At 39.1% G+C, this 14,092-nt stretch overlaps 1 protein-coding gene and 1 long non-coding RNA gene across 2 annotated transcripts in view; one reads left to right on the forward strand and one right to left on the reverse strand.

Moving 5' to 3' along the window:
- Nucleotides 1-7,501, reverse strand: part of LOC137236445 (uncharacterized) — a 66,338-nt gene extending 58,837 nt beyond the window's left edge. Inside the window, exon 1 of the long non-coding RNA XR_010948417.1 lies at nucleotides 6,254-7,501. This is a non-coding gene — a long non-coding RNA (uncharacterized lncRNA). The remainder of the gene's footprint in view (nucleotides 1-6,253) is intronic.
- Nucleotides 1-14,092, forward strand: part of ClC-a (chloride channel protein 2) — a 247,584-nt gene that overhangs the window by 135,669 nt on the left and 97,823 nt on the right. The gene's annotated exons all lie outside the window — the stretch shown is intronic.

Here is a 14,092-nt window from a genome sequence, read left to right on the forward strand (position 1 = left end):
GCCTTACATTTATTTTTTTTTATTTATATGTTATTAACTCAAAATTCATGTTTTTTGAGTTGTGACACTCAGCCCTATTCTGCATTTCGACTTGGATTGGAATTTTTTCGATTTGGCAATTTTGGTATTCTGTGTTCCAATCTCTTTCGATCCAACTTCGAATCGTTCGATTTTTTGTATTCTGCATTTCGATCGTAGTTCCGTTTTTCTAAGTTGCAAATTTGTTGGCGGAAAAATATTTTATTTTTATTTTTTTTATTAATTTATAACAGAATTTTAACAAAAATGTAAGTAAAACTTGTTAAGAAACGTAGAAGGCTTGATGATGATTGTTTTTTATATGTTTCCAGGTCAAAAACAACATGTCGATGTCGAAGTCCTTGGACGTATTTGCCCCGCAAAAGTATCTAACACATACTTTAAAGCATCCTTGTTAAGTCGAACGTTTTTTTTGAACTTAATAAGAAAATAAGTCATTAAACTTTACCAATTTTAAGTTCAATTTCTTACAATTCGTCACTCATCTCAAATGTATTACACACATCTCGCAATATTTGCCTTTCCATTCTCGCCTGGCAATTTTCGTATGCGTTGCTTTCCAACTCCATAAATAATACCGCGGCTATTGATTCCATTATAATAGACAGCTATAATTTGTGTCTGTTCGTTGGGTCCAGTTATATGCCAAAGCAAGATGCCGGCGTAGAGGAAGGTGAAGCGAAAACGTAAATAATCCTTGCGGAATGAATAAATAAGCCTTTATAAAGTATTTTAGGCCAGTGCAATGAAATTAGCATCCTTAAAATTCAGAAAATGTCAACTATATTCGTGCAGGAATCCGTTTTAACAATACTTGGTGGCCACGGCAGGGAATTGGCCAAAAGAACGACAAAACACACTTACAATTATGAAAGCACTTCACTTAAAAAAATATAACACTGCGACAATATATTCTATTGCTTTTTTTTGTACAAAATGGCGTGGATAATAAAATATAAACGTTTTTCAGTGTTTTTTACAAATTTTCTTTAATTTATTTTGTTCCAATGTTCACACATCCCGTACCAACAGCTGATTTCGAAAAATCATTTGCTCTTCCTCTTCTCTTTACGACTCCGTCGTAATGCAGAATACCAAACTTCGATTGAAGCGGAGCGTAGAACGGGAACGTAATCGAAATGCAGAATAGGGGTGACTATTGAAGTAAATGAGCGATATATACATACATTGGATTGAAATAACTAGAAAAAAAATGGAGAAAAAGGTAAACGATTGCCAAACTTAACTTGCACTTTGTTAATTAAGAAAACTCTGGGTTAAGAAAGAGGGCGATGCCACGCCCATTTCCAAAGTCATTTTTCGCAAAGATATAGCCAATTATATTCGTCTAACATTCTGTTGTATCTCTTTTATTTAAAGTTGGGTGCGTCCCTAATTCTATTTCGCCTTTTTTGGACCCATTACTTAAGAACAATTGATTTTGTCAGAAGTGGGCGGTGTATCAAAAGCTTTTGATAAGTCTGTCTCTACTGGTAGTATTGTTATGTACGAGTACCATATGTGTATATATTGTACTTTTGACTGTACTTTGTTGATCTTAAACATGTAGACCATCGGCACTTGGTAAAATATCGGCGAAAAGTGTCGAGGTAAAGTACTTTACTCAGTAGTTGGAAAAAAGCATCGAGTACGAAATAATCGAGTATTTTTGTAAAAGTATCGATATTACTCACTTAGTACTCGGGTCATTCTATCACTATTTATGATTATTTGTGATTTTCTTAAGCCCTTAGTAATAGGACCGGTCTATTCGTACAAATTCTATTCATGATACGATTTGCCTAAAATTTGGTATATACATAGGTAGCCTTTTTTCTATCATAAGCCACTAATAGGTAACTGAAGTATTCAGTTGTTATTCGAAGATGCTGCGGCAGTGGTCATAACTAAAAAATAATAACATTTAATTAATCGCGAATGTATGCTACACTTAATGTAAGAAAACAATTATTTAATTTTTTAAATTTAAACTGAACTTTATTGACTTTATTGGCAATTTTTTTCCAGCCCCTTATTGCTTTATTGAAATTAATTATTAGCGTGCAATTAAAAACTAGTTTTCAATGATAACAAAGACGTATAACTTCTTACGCGCATATGTAAATACACGTACCCATTTTTTTCTTTGCTCATTAAATTTAACGAATATGTTAAAGAAAAACAGATGTTTAAATCGGTAGCAAATTAACGTCCCATTAACATTTAATACAAAATCTTGATTATGTCAGCCCATTTAGCTTTTTAGCTGTGCTGTTGCCCAAATTTTGTGCACTGCCCCCAACTATAGTTTTATGACAGGAGAATACAATAGAAGTAATTAGCACTTTAAAAACAGATACAACTAATTAAATAAACCCTTTGTACTTTTCTCTATTTGTTCTTAAAAAATAAAGCCACATAATCGTTCTCAAATTAATATGTATATCAATTCAATTGTGCAAATAGTTACACTGATGGAAAAAAGAATAGGAAAAATTTACTACCAAAAAAAACAATTTACTGCAAAAATCTATCACCCCTATTCTGCATTTCGATTACGTTTTCGCCCTACGCCCCGCTTTAATCGAAGTTGGGTATTCTGCATTACGACGGAATCGTAACGAGAAGAGGAAGAGCAAATGATTTTTCGAAATCAGCTGTTTGTATAGCATGAGTGAACATTGGAACAAAATAAAGAAAATTTGTAAAAAAAACACTGAAAAACGTTTATATTTCATTATCCACGCCATTTTGTACAAAAAAAAGCAATAGAATATACTGCCGCAGTGTTATATTTTTTTGAGTGATGTGCTTTCATAATTGTAAGTGTGTTTTTGTCGTTCTTTTGGCGAATTCACTGCCAGTTTTGTTAAAACGGATTCCTGCACGAATATAGTTGACATATTCTGAATTTTATGTATGCTAATTTCATTGCACTGGCCTAAAATACTTTATGAAGATTCATTTCTTTCCGCAAGGATTGTTTACGTTTTCGCTTCACCTCCTCTACTCCGGCAGCTTGCTTTGACAAATAAATGGACCCAACGAACATACAGAAATTATAGCTGTCTATTATAATGGAAGCAATAGCCGCGGCATTATTTGTGGAGTTGGAAAGCAACGCATACGAAAATGGCCAGGCGAGAATGGAAAGGCAAATATTGCGAGATTTGTGTAATCCATTTGAGATGAGTGACGAATTGTTAGAAATTGAACTTGAAAGCGGTAAAGTTTAATGACTTATTTTCTTATTTATGTTCAAAAAAAACTTTCGACTTAATAAGGATGTTTTCAAGTATGTGTTAGATACTTTTGCGGAGCAAATACGTCCAAGGACTTCGACATCGACATGTTGTTTTTGACCTGGAAACATATAAAAAACCGTCATCATCAAGCCTTTGCCGTTTCTTAGCAAGTTTTACTTACATTTTTGTTAAAATTCTGTTATAAATAAATAAAAAAATAAAAAGAAAAAATTTTTCCGCCAACAAGTTTGCAACTTAGAAAAACGGAACTACGATCGAAATGCAGAATACACAAAATCGAACGATTCGAACTTGGATCGAAAGAGATTAGAACACAGAATACCAATATTGCCAAATCGAAAAAATTCCAATCCAAGTCGAAATGCAGAATCGGGCTGTATATATTTGCTCTTGCAACTCTTTTCACAGGGATTGTTAAGGTCATAATTTTTGTTTTTTAATAAATTAAGGTTTGTGAAATTTTCACAGGTGAGTATAATTTCCTTCGCATGCACATAAGCAGCTTTTCTAAGTGAGTGAGTGGGGTGAGCATAATTTTCTGCAGGAGTAAGTTTATTTTTCTTCACAAATACTAATCGTAATTGTTTTGCACTTACTGAAAACCAAACAAGTAAAGGCGGGACTGTCTTCGGCTGTGCGGAAGACTTCATACCTTTCCTGAATGGGGCTGAACAATAATCTTATCCCATTCGTAACCTCCAAATAATCGGCTGTATAACATAAAAAATATATAGTGAACAGGTGTACATACCTAAGCGATTTTTAAGATAAATATAAAATAAAACAAGTAAGGAAGGCTAAGTTCGGGTGTAACCGAACATTACATACTCAGCTGAGAGCTTTGGAGACAAAACAAGGGAAAATCACCATGTAGGAAAATGAACCTAGGGTAACCCTGGAATGTGTTTGTATGACATGGGTATTTTCCAGATATCGCCATATACGTGGACCAGGGGTGACTCTATAATGTGTTTGTACGATATGGGTATCAAATTAAAGGTATTAATGGGGGTTTTAAAAGGAAGTGGCCCTTTTCGAGATATCGACCAAAATGTGGACCAGGGTGACCCAGAACATCGTCTGTCGGGTACCGCTAATTTATTTATATATGTAATACCACGAACAGTATTCCTGCCAAGATTCCAAGGGCTTTTGATTGCGCCCTGCAGAACTTTTTCAAATTTTTCATTGCGCCCTGCAGAACTTTTTAATAAATTTTTGTTCGACTTATGGCATTGAAAGTATTCTAAGAAAACCTAATGAAAAAGGGCGGAACCACGCCCATTTTTAAATTTTCTTTTATTTTTGTATTTTGTTGCACCATATCATTACTGCATTATTAAAGATATTTAAATTTTTGTTAAAATTTGACTTTTAAAAAATTTTTTTTGAAAGTGGGCGTGTTCTTCATCCGATTTTTCTAATTTTTATTCAGCACATATATAGTAATAGTAGTAACGTTCCTGCCAAATTTCATCGTGATATCTTCAATGACTGCCAAATTACAGCTTCCAAAACTTTTAAATTACCTTCTTTTAAAAGTGGCCGGTGCCACGCCCATTGTCCAAAATTTTACTAATTTTGAATTCTACGTGATAAGGTCAACACACCTACCAAGTTTCATCGCTTTATCCGTCTTTGGCAATGAATTATCGTATTTTTTCGGTTTTTCGAAATTTTCGATATCGAAAAAGTGGGCGTGGTTATAGTCCGATATCGTTCATTTTAAATAGCGATATGAGATGAGTGCCCAGGAACCTACGTACCAAATTTCATCAAGATACCTCAAAATTTACTCAAGTTATCGTGTTAACAGACAGACGGGCGGACGGACGGACGGACATGGCTCAATCAAATTTTTTTTCGATACTGTGTTGTATAACTGACTGTTGGGGTAAGGCGGAGGTGGCATTTGGCATGCTGGCAAGCCCCTGCTAGCTCGTCGGGTGGGGTGAGTTTTTGCTCACCCGCCTTACCTACAGGTATACAAACAAGAGAGAGGTTCATGCCTGAAATCTATGTAAAGAAAAGGAAAGCTGGAAGAAAAGGTCTGTCCGTGTCAGGTGGAGTCATCCCTCCCCTTCTGCGTAAAACCTTGACGCAGCCTTGGGCGTTGCACTGACTCCGGCACTTTAGCAACGCCCCCTTAGCCTGACATGTGTCCGTCCGTTAATGTCCCATGTCCCTAGCCTGTCTAGTCTGTCACCGTCGCCTCACATTCACGTCGCCTTTTTTTGTTGCACTCGTGCAACACCCACACCAATTGAGTGTCTTAGCCTGACATTTTTTTTTAGGGCAAGCTCAACCCATGAACTAATAAATATGATAAGTTTGGATTCCTTTGTAAAACGTTATAAAAAAACTCTTTATTAAATATATATCCTAAAATTAATGATCAAAAAACTTCAAAAAAATTCAAAAAAACTTCACTTATGTAGAATTTTCCTTAAGACTAATTAGTTGGAACTAACTCTATCTAAGATACGTATATTCGTAAGTAAGAATAATAAAGATGGGGATAGAAGTGGCTAAAAGGAAGATAATAGGGAAAAGGAAGTTTACTTTTGGGTTTATTTAATGGAAAAATTGTGGATAAAAAAACTTAACAAAAACCCACGGAAGACCCAAACGTACAAAAAAACTTTAAATTGAAAACTATTGAATAAAAATGAAAAGGATTTTACGTAAAAATGAAAATTGGACCGTGCACCAAAAACTTAACTTGAAAATTACCGAATAAAAATGTGAAACTTTAGCGTACAAAAATAAAAAAATTGAAAACGACTAAGTGCTAATAATGCTGTCGTTATCGGGCCGCCACTGTATCCCAATAACTCCTTAGCCTCTGCTGGCTTCCAGCAGGTTTGTTTACAATTTGATATATATACGTATGTTTGTATTTAAACTATTTGTGTAGGTAGTTAATAACTTATAACTCTAGCACTTACCGATCAATCCCGCGACGGAGGCGCCTGCGTCGAAGAGAGAGCGTGGCTGTAAAGAACGTATATATACATACACCTACAAACCTCTGCTGGAACGTCGATCGGTGGAAGAGGTGACAATGAAAGATAACAAATTTATTCGGGCATGCGGTTGCGGCCCGGATCAAAGAATTTATGCGCTTTAGAGTGAAGGATGATGATTCAAAACAAAGTTACAAAATAAATAAATAAATAAAAAAAATAATAAATAATAAAAATAAAAACTGCAAAATTTAATAGTGCGACAGCCTAATATAAATGAAATCGGAAATTTACCAAATATGTGAAAAAAAATGAAAGTAAGGGTAAACTATAAAATCTAATAGCCTTGCAAAAAATATAAGCGCAAAAAGAAAATGTAAAGCAAAAGCTAGAAGTAAAAAATAACAGAAGAATTCGCTAATTAGAATCAACAAAAGGCAACGCGTACAAAAAGGCAAAGAGATAAAAGTGTTAGGAAGGTGGAATCGAAATTGTCATCTTTAAATTAAATGCAAAAAAGGTGAACGGAAAAAGTGACAACCTCATGTAGAAACAGAATGCTTAAAAATTAGGTATTTTAGAGGGACGGCGGGACATGAGAAAAAAAGGTTAAATGTGCGAATGTGTGGGTGTGGACAAAAAGTTAAGGAAATAATAGGTAGGTGAGTAACAAGTGGAATTTTGAAAGGATAGAGAAAAATGAGAAGAAGTAAGAAACCGGAATGAATATGAAGGTAGAAATGCTTACAATTATAAAGTTAGTAAAATTTCAAAAAATGAATTCATCGAAAAATAGGAAAAAACTCACACGCAAATCGAAAAACTAGAGTTGAGTTAAATTAAACCTTAACAAAAATAAACTAAAAATTCAAATTAAACAATATCGTAATAAACTAAAAATTAACCAAAAAAATAATGATCCCTAATGAGTTTCCCTTTTTAGGCTCTCTCCTTGACTGCTTTTCTCCTCCACTTAGTGATTGTATCTGCAGCTCCAATAATGATCGCGGTGCCAGGACAGGAGCGCTCAGATGCCCCTTTACTCCCTTGACGTCTGGCCTGGCACCGTCTGTATGCTTCCCTTTCCTCTATACGAAATACTACCCCGCTTTTGTATGTTTCGGACTGTATTTGTGGCTGGTGTGGCAAGTTCCTTTAGCTTAAATACTACCCAGCTTTATTTTTGCGTTTGTGGCTGGTGATGGTGGACAGTTTAAATTTTTTGCACAGCAATCTAGATGTGTAGAGGGGAAGAATATTAGGGACTGGGGTCATGGCGGCAGAGGAAGACACATTAGGGTGCATGTGACCTTATTTTATTTAGTGACTTTTATCTACTTATTTCATTTTACCTATTTATGTCATTTTATTCATTCATTTGGTTTTATTAATGTTACTTGATTTTATCCAATAGATTTTTATTAAATATCTGGCTTTATTTATTTATGTATGTAATTTTAGTTATTTTAATTAGTTTTATATGTAATTTTGTTTTATAATTTTATTTAATTTATTTTAATTTTATTTTATTTTTAACTTTCATTATTTTATCTAATTTTTTTTTACTTAATTTTATCTTTGTATATAATTTCATTTATTTCACTAAATTTTATTGATTGTAGGTATGTAATTTTATTCAACTTAATTTTCACTTTTAACATTTTTTTATTTGAATTTATTTTCACTATTAGTCCACATGCACCATGGACTGGGAGAAAGGGGTTTCACTGGACTCACCTGGGGCTGTTGTCAAGCAGAGTATGGGATCCCGGCTCTTCCTTGGGATTCCGCTAAATTACCCGTTATCACGGTTTTATGAAAAAAAATCGCGAACTTTTTTTCTTCGCAAAAAATATATATATAATTAAAACTTGCTTCCGCACTCACTAAGTCAACTTTTCTTTTGAGACATTCCCTGCAATCGTTTGGCGGTCGTACCCCATAAATCAAAAGCCTTTCTTTCTCACCACTTTCACTCAAGAACGAAAGACACCAATACATATAACCCTATTTTGGCGGGACATAAACTTTCACGAACTAACTTCACGCATACTAACAGATACATGTTCGAACATCTATCCAAGTGTTTGCTTTCTACCAGTTACTAACACATGTAAACGTAGCTATGCTGGTATATGCACACAGATACATACGTAAATGTTTGAACATCCTTACCATCGCATTAACCCACAGGCTGCCGCTACAGGCTCGCAACCGCCGATGTTGCATGCAACATGGAGCGTGGGCGTAAAAAAAAAATTCAATGCGCAGTCTGTCCTAAAGCTACCTTCAAACGCCTAACGTGTGGCCTCGACCCACGACCTAAAGCCGGGCTATTGCCTATTCTTCCGATTATGTAGGGTTTATGTTAACTCGTATAAGGGCAGCACGCGGAATAAAAAAAGTGTTTCTACTACTAACCTAATATCACAGATATCTACTTATATTAATGACTAGAATGGCATGCGGGTTAAATCTAAAGTTATATCACTGGTAAGTATTTAAGCCTATATCACAGATATCTATCTACCTAAATCTATGTCACAGTTTTTAGTATGTTAGTAATAAAATACCACAGAATCCATAAAAATAATAATAAAAAAATAAAAAATAAATAAATAAATAATAAAAAACAATAAATAAATGAATAAATAAGGTCAACTATAAACATGGTCAAAGAAATAAATAATTGCATAAATAATTACTCTAATGGTCAAGCCAAAACTAAAGCTAGCAAACGTTGCACACATCTACATTTAACATAGGTCTCCAAGACTAACATTCAACATATGATTAAGCAACAAAAATATCCTTAGCGTGGTATACGCCGACTTTCTTGCCACTGGTATCGCCGAGTTCATACATCGAGTTGCCGATTGCTTTAAGAACGACACACTTTACTTGCTTTGGGGCAAGCTTAGCATTATAGTTGTTTATATGTGAACTCTGTTTGAAATTTCGGCGATATACCACTTGTCCGATTCGGAATTTCACATCTTTGGATCTGGTGTTGTAAACCTTTTGGCTTCGCTCATGTGCTAACTTCAGCTCCTTCATTATCGAGTCTCTAATTCCTTGCAACCTATCTGCTCGCGCCTCTATCTGTAGATCAGTATCTTTCACGGTGCCTAATTTGCGGCATACTTCATAAGACGTGCCATGTTGCATCATCGGTAAGCCAAAAGTGGCATAATATGGCGAGCAGTTTATTGATGTGTGTATCGCGCTACGAAGGGCAAAGGCCGCATCACTGATGCACCTATCCCAACTCTTTTGATTCTCTTTAATGAAGGATCTTACTATCTGTAGTACTGAGCGATTCACCCTCTCCGCTGCATTCCCTTGTGGAGAGTAGAATGCAGTCCGGATATGTCTTGTGCCATACTTTTCTAAAAATTGCGCAAAAACATCGGATACAAACTGTTTGCCATTATCTGAGTGGATGTATTCTGGGACTCCAAAGATGTGAAAAACCTCTTTCTCTAAAAACTTAATAACATCTACAGACGTGGCTTTACGCATAGGTTTCAAAAAGACAAACTTGGAAAAATGGTCAAGACAAACAAACACATACACATTACCATCACTCGTACGTGGATAAGGGCCCATAAAGTCTATAAACAATCGTTGGAAAGGTCTCTCAGTTACGTGTCGCTTTCCCATGGGTGGTTTGTGAAAGGAGTTTTGGGTTTTATTTCCCTTACAGACTTCGCATTCCCTAACATAATTTTGAACCTCTGTTACCATCCCAGGCCAGTAGTATTTTTCGCGTATTCGGGCTAACGTTTTATGGATGCCTCCGTGCCCAGCAGAAGGTGAGCCGTGGGAGGCTTCCACCAATCCGGTACGCAATTCCGACGGCACCCAGAGTTTCCAGGCTTGGTCCTGCTGAAGATCGTCCCCCCGGTTAAACTGCGTCCGTCTATAGACATACCCGTCTGATACGCACAACTCTGGCAGTCTATCTTGATTCCCTGTCACAGTTTTCTTAAGTTCGTCATACTCTTCCGTTTTAAAGTATGGTGAGTCCAAGGCGATGTCCATTAGTCTGTCAGATAGCTTAATTTCGTCCATGTGTGCTCGCGACAGTGTATCTGGAACGACGTTAAGTGCTCCTTTCCTATGCTCTATTTCAAAATCGTATGCCTGCAATTTCAAACTCCATCGCGCGAGTCTCCCAGAAAGATCTTTCTGGTTCATCAACCATTTGAGACTCGCGTGATCGGTGATGATTGTGAACGGCAACCCTTCGACGTACGGCCTAAATCTCTTCACGCTTATCACTGCCGCGTAGCACTCCAGCTCGGTTATGCTGTAGTTTCGCTGTGCTTTATTTAGTCTGGCGGAAATGTAAGCTATCGGTCGTTCGTTGTTCTCGTCGTCCAACTGGAAGAGTACCCCGCCCACTCCGTCTGTCGAAGCATCGCACTGGATGTAGAAACGTCTGTTGAAATCAGGATGTACCAGTACAGGAGCAGAGATCAGGCCCTGCTTCAGTCGCTCAAACGACTCTCTCGCTTTATCAGTCATCGCAAACTTTTTAATTTTGTCTTTAGTGAGACAGTCGTGCAGCGGAGCTGCAATGGTTGCGTAGTCTTGGATAAAACGACGGTACCAGCCTGACATCCCTAGAAACCGTCGGAGCTGCTTTGGTGTTTTCGGCTCGGGAAAATCCCTCACAGCAGCAACCTTGTTCGCATCGGTACGAATGCATCCATCGCCCACTACATAACCTAAGTACCTAACTTCTTTAAAACAAAATTTACTCTTTTCTACGTTAATGGTAAGGTTAGCCTCACGTAAACATCTAGCGACCTTTTCCAACAAATATAAATGAGACGAAAAATCTACGGAACATACCAACAAATCATCTAAATACACAAACACGGAATCACGTAAAGAAGCGGTTATAACCTTGTCCATAAGTCTACACATTCTTTGCGCTGCGTTACACAGTCCAAACGGCATGACTGTGTATTGGTATAGGGGACGCCCTGGCACTGTAAATGCTGTCTTTTCCCTAGATTTCTTTTCGAGCGGGATCTGCCAAAAGGCATCTTTCAAATCAATGGCCGAAATGAACCTAGTGTTCTGCAGTCGGCTAATGATCCCGTCGATATTTGGCAGTGGATATGCATCTTTGATGGTGCGTTCATTAATTTTTCGTGCGTCGAGGCACAGACGCTTCTTTTCTCCCTTTATCACCAGCGACACAGGGGAGCTCCAGCTACTATTGCTCTCCTCTATCACGCCTAAACCGAGCATCCTATCGAGCTCTTCAAAAACTAGCTTTTGGATCGCTGGTGATATAGGGTAATGCCTTTGCTTGACTGGGAGGTTTTCATTTGTGACTTCTATCACGTGTTCCTCCACATTCGTTTTCCCTAAACCTAGGACCGCAAATGAGGGAAACTGCGCCTTGACCTTCTCCAACGCCACACTTTGCTCTCTTGTCAGAACATGCTGTACCGCTTCAAATGATAAGTCGCCCTCGGCGGGTACAAGTTCTGCAACGCCAGTGCGAGTTGGATGCGATAGAACCCTACGACTAACAACCTGCAGATCGAAAGCCTGCCAAAAGTCTACCCCTAAATACACCTGTTGCTGGAGGCCTGGCACGATGAGAAACTCTAGGTCCTTATATATTCCATCCCAGAAGACAGACAGAGTGATAGCACCAACCACCGGCGTTTCGCCACCATTCGCCGTGCGTATGTTTTGATTGGCCAGCGGGATGATGCCATCCTCCCTGCCTTCTATCAGCTTCTCATAATTTTTACCTAGACAACTCGCGCCAGCACCTGAATCCAGCAAGGCTACGACATCCCTATCCCCGATCTTTGTCTGCGCAAAGAAACGGTTGTCGCCTTTCATGGTGACAATTGTCGCTACTATTTTATTAATAAGTCTTCTCATATTTTTTCTCTTTGATCGCATCTTCATTATCTTTTTAAAATTTCTATTTCTTTTCTTAGCGAGAAAGTCTTCGCAAAAAATTCTTTGTCTAGCTGCTTCGTATTTCAGCTTCCTTTGATGTAGACTTTTTGGCTCGGCTTTCCCTACACATAACTTGACTCTACACGCATTGTCGTCCGCCCTTTCTAAAATTCTGAAGCTGGGTTGGTCTCCGGGTAGTCTGTTCCCTGGCGAGATTTCCCGGCAATCTCCGCCAGTTGGGAGTTTCCCTTACCCGCTTTGTAAACACAAAAAGACATATCACCCCCACACGCAAAACATACCATATCATGAAAGGACGATTTACAACGATTATCTCTCTTCAATTCGGACGGATTCTTGATAAAAAAATCGACAGGCATTCCACACGAAAAACATAACATGAGGTGAAAGGGGGACGCACAAAATGAATTGGTGGCGGGCTTAGAGTTGCTCAAAGGTTGGTGTTGGTTCGTAGCTCCCGGTACTGGGCGATATGGTTGTTGGTTTGGCCCTCTCGGTTTGGCCGGATTCGTGATCGCCTCCACGGGTTGCCTATTGATCCCCTCATCCCCAGGTGTCACTTCGGGATATTCTAATTCGTTGACCGGTTTGGGACGGGTTCGGTTCTCCTTTATGAGCCGCTCTGCCCTCTTACACTCAGCCTTCAGCTCCGCCAACGTGTCAATCTTTGATGCGAAGGTTAAGTTCGCAAGGTAGGGTTTCAGGTTGCCCCTAATGATCCCCACTAGCTCCTTCTCCTGGATCTTTTTCCGCAGGCGGAATGTCAGGTTATGGACCTCACCGTAGAACTCGTCGAACCCTTCTTGTGGCTGTTGTTTGCGCTCCATAATTTCTCTTATAATCTCGTAATCGGACTCCGCAGTCTTGAAGTGGGCTAGCAGTTCTGCTTTGAGCTCAAAATACCCGAACTCGGGTTCGTCGGCGTGATCTTCAAGAACTTGCCAGTACCACTTCAAGGCAGAGCCCGTTACGAGGCAATGGAAATCGGTGAAGAGCTGAAAGTGGGATATGTTGTGTTGTTGCCTCAACTTTTCAATCCTAAAAATGAAGCTCTCCACCGTTATTCCCTTAGTCGTCCCGTCAAACTTCACATGCCACTTATCCAGGTCCAACTTCTTCCACCTCGGTGGGTCCTGGGTGTTCCTATCGCTACCTGAAACCCCCCCTGCTGCACCTGGACTGACACGCTGGTTGGCTGTGCCATTTCTCGCATCCCTAGGCTCGGGTGTAGACGCGCGCTCAGCCCGGTGCCCTAACGGTTGTGCCGAGTTCTCCATATCAGCGACGCGGTTGCTGAGGTTCGACACGTTATCCCGGATATGACGAACCTCGTTCATGTATTGTGCCATCACCTGGTTTTGCTGTGCCATCATCGCCATCATCTGGCTTAACTGTTCGATGCTGGCGGCTGTGGAACTAGGTCCGCTTCTCCGGGGTTCCGCTGCCCCAGCACCCGCGTTCGCTGGTGGCTCAATCCTCCTAGGGCCTTCCCCCCCAACAGCACCTGGCTCCTCCGTATCCGTCATCTCAAATAGTTGGTCTATTTTCCTGGAAAAACTCGAACTCTTTTCCTCCTCGCTGAAATAGAAACTGTCTGATCTCCTAATCGTAACCGGACGTATCACCTCCTCCCGACTAGTCGACCTAAAAACCCGCGAAGTGCACCTGTTAAAAAAGTCTGTTGGCAAAAAATCTACGGGATGGGGTACGCCCGTGTCGATCTGCGTAAAGATTGATCCGACTACCTGGTTCTGCAGCGCTCTGCTCACACTCCTTGTGACCCTCTGGTTCTTGTTGAATAACCCCAATCCACCAGCAACTCGTTCCGGTGCGTCCTCCTCCTCCATACACGACAACACTCGC

Source organism: Eurosta solidaginis, chromosome 1, assembly GCF_040869045.1.
Source record: "Eurosta solidaginis isolate ZX-2024a chromosome 1, ASM4086904v1, whole genome shotgun sequence".
Classification (NCBI taxonomy): domain Eukaryota; kingdom Metazoa; phylum Arthropoda; class Insecta; order Diptera; family Tephritidae; genus Eurosta; species Eurosta solidaginis.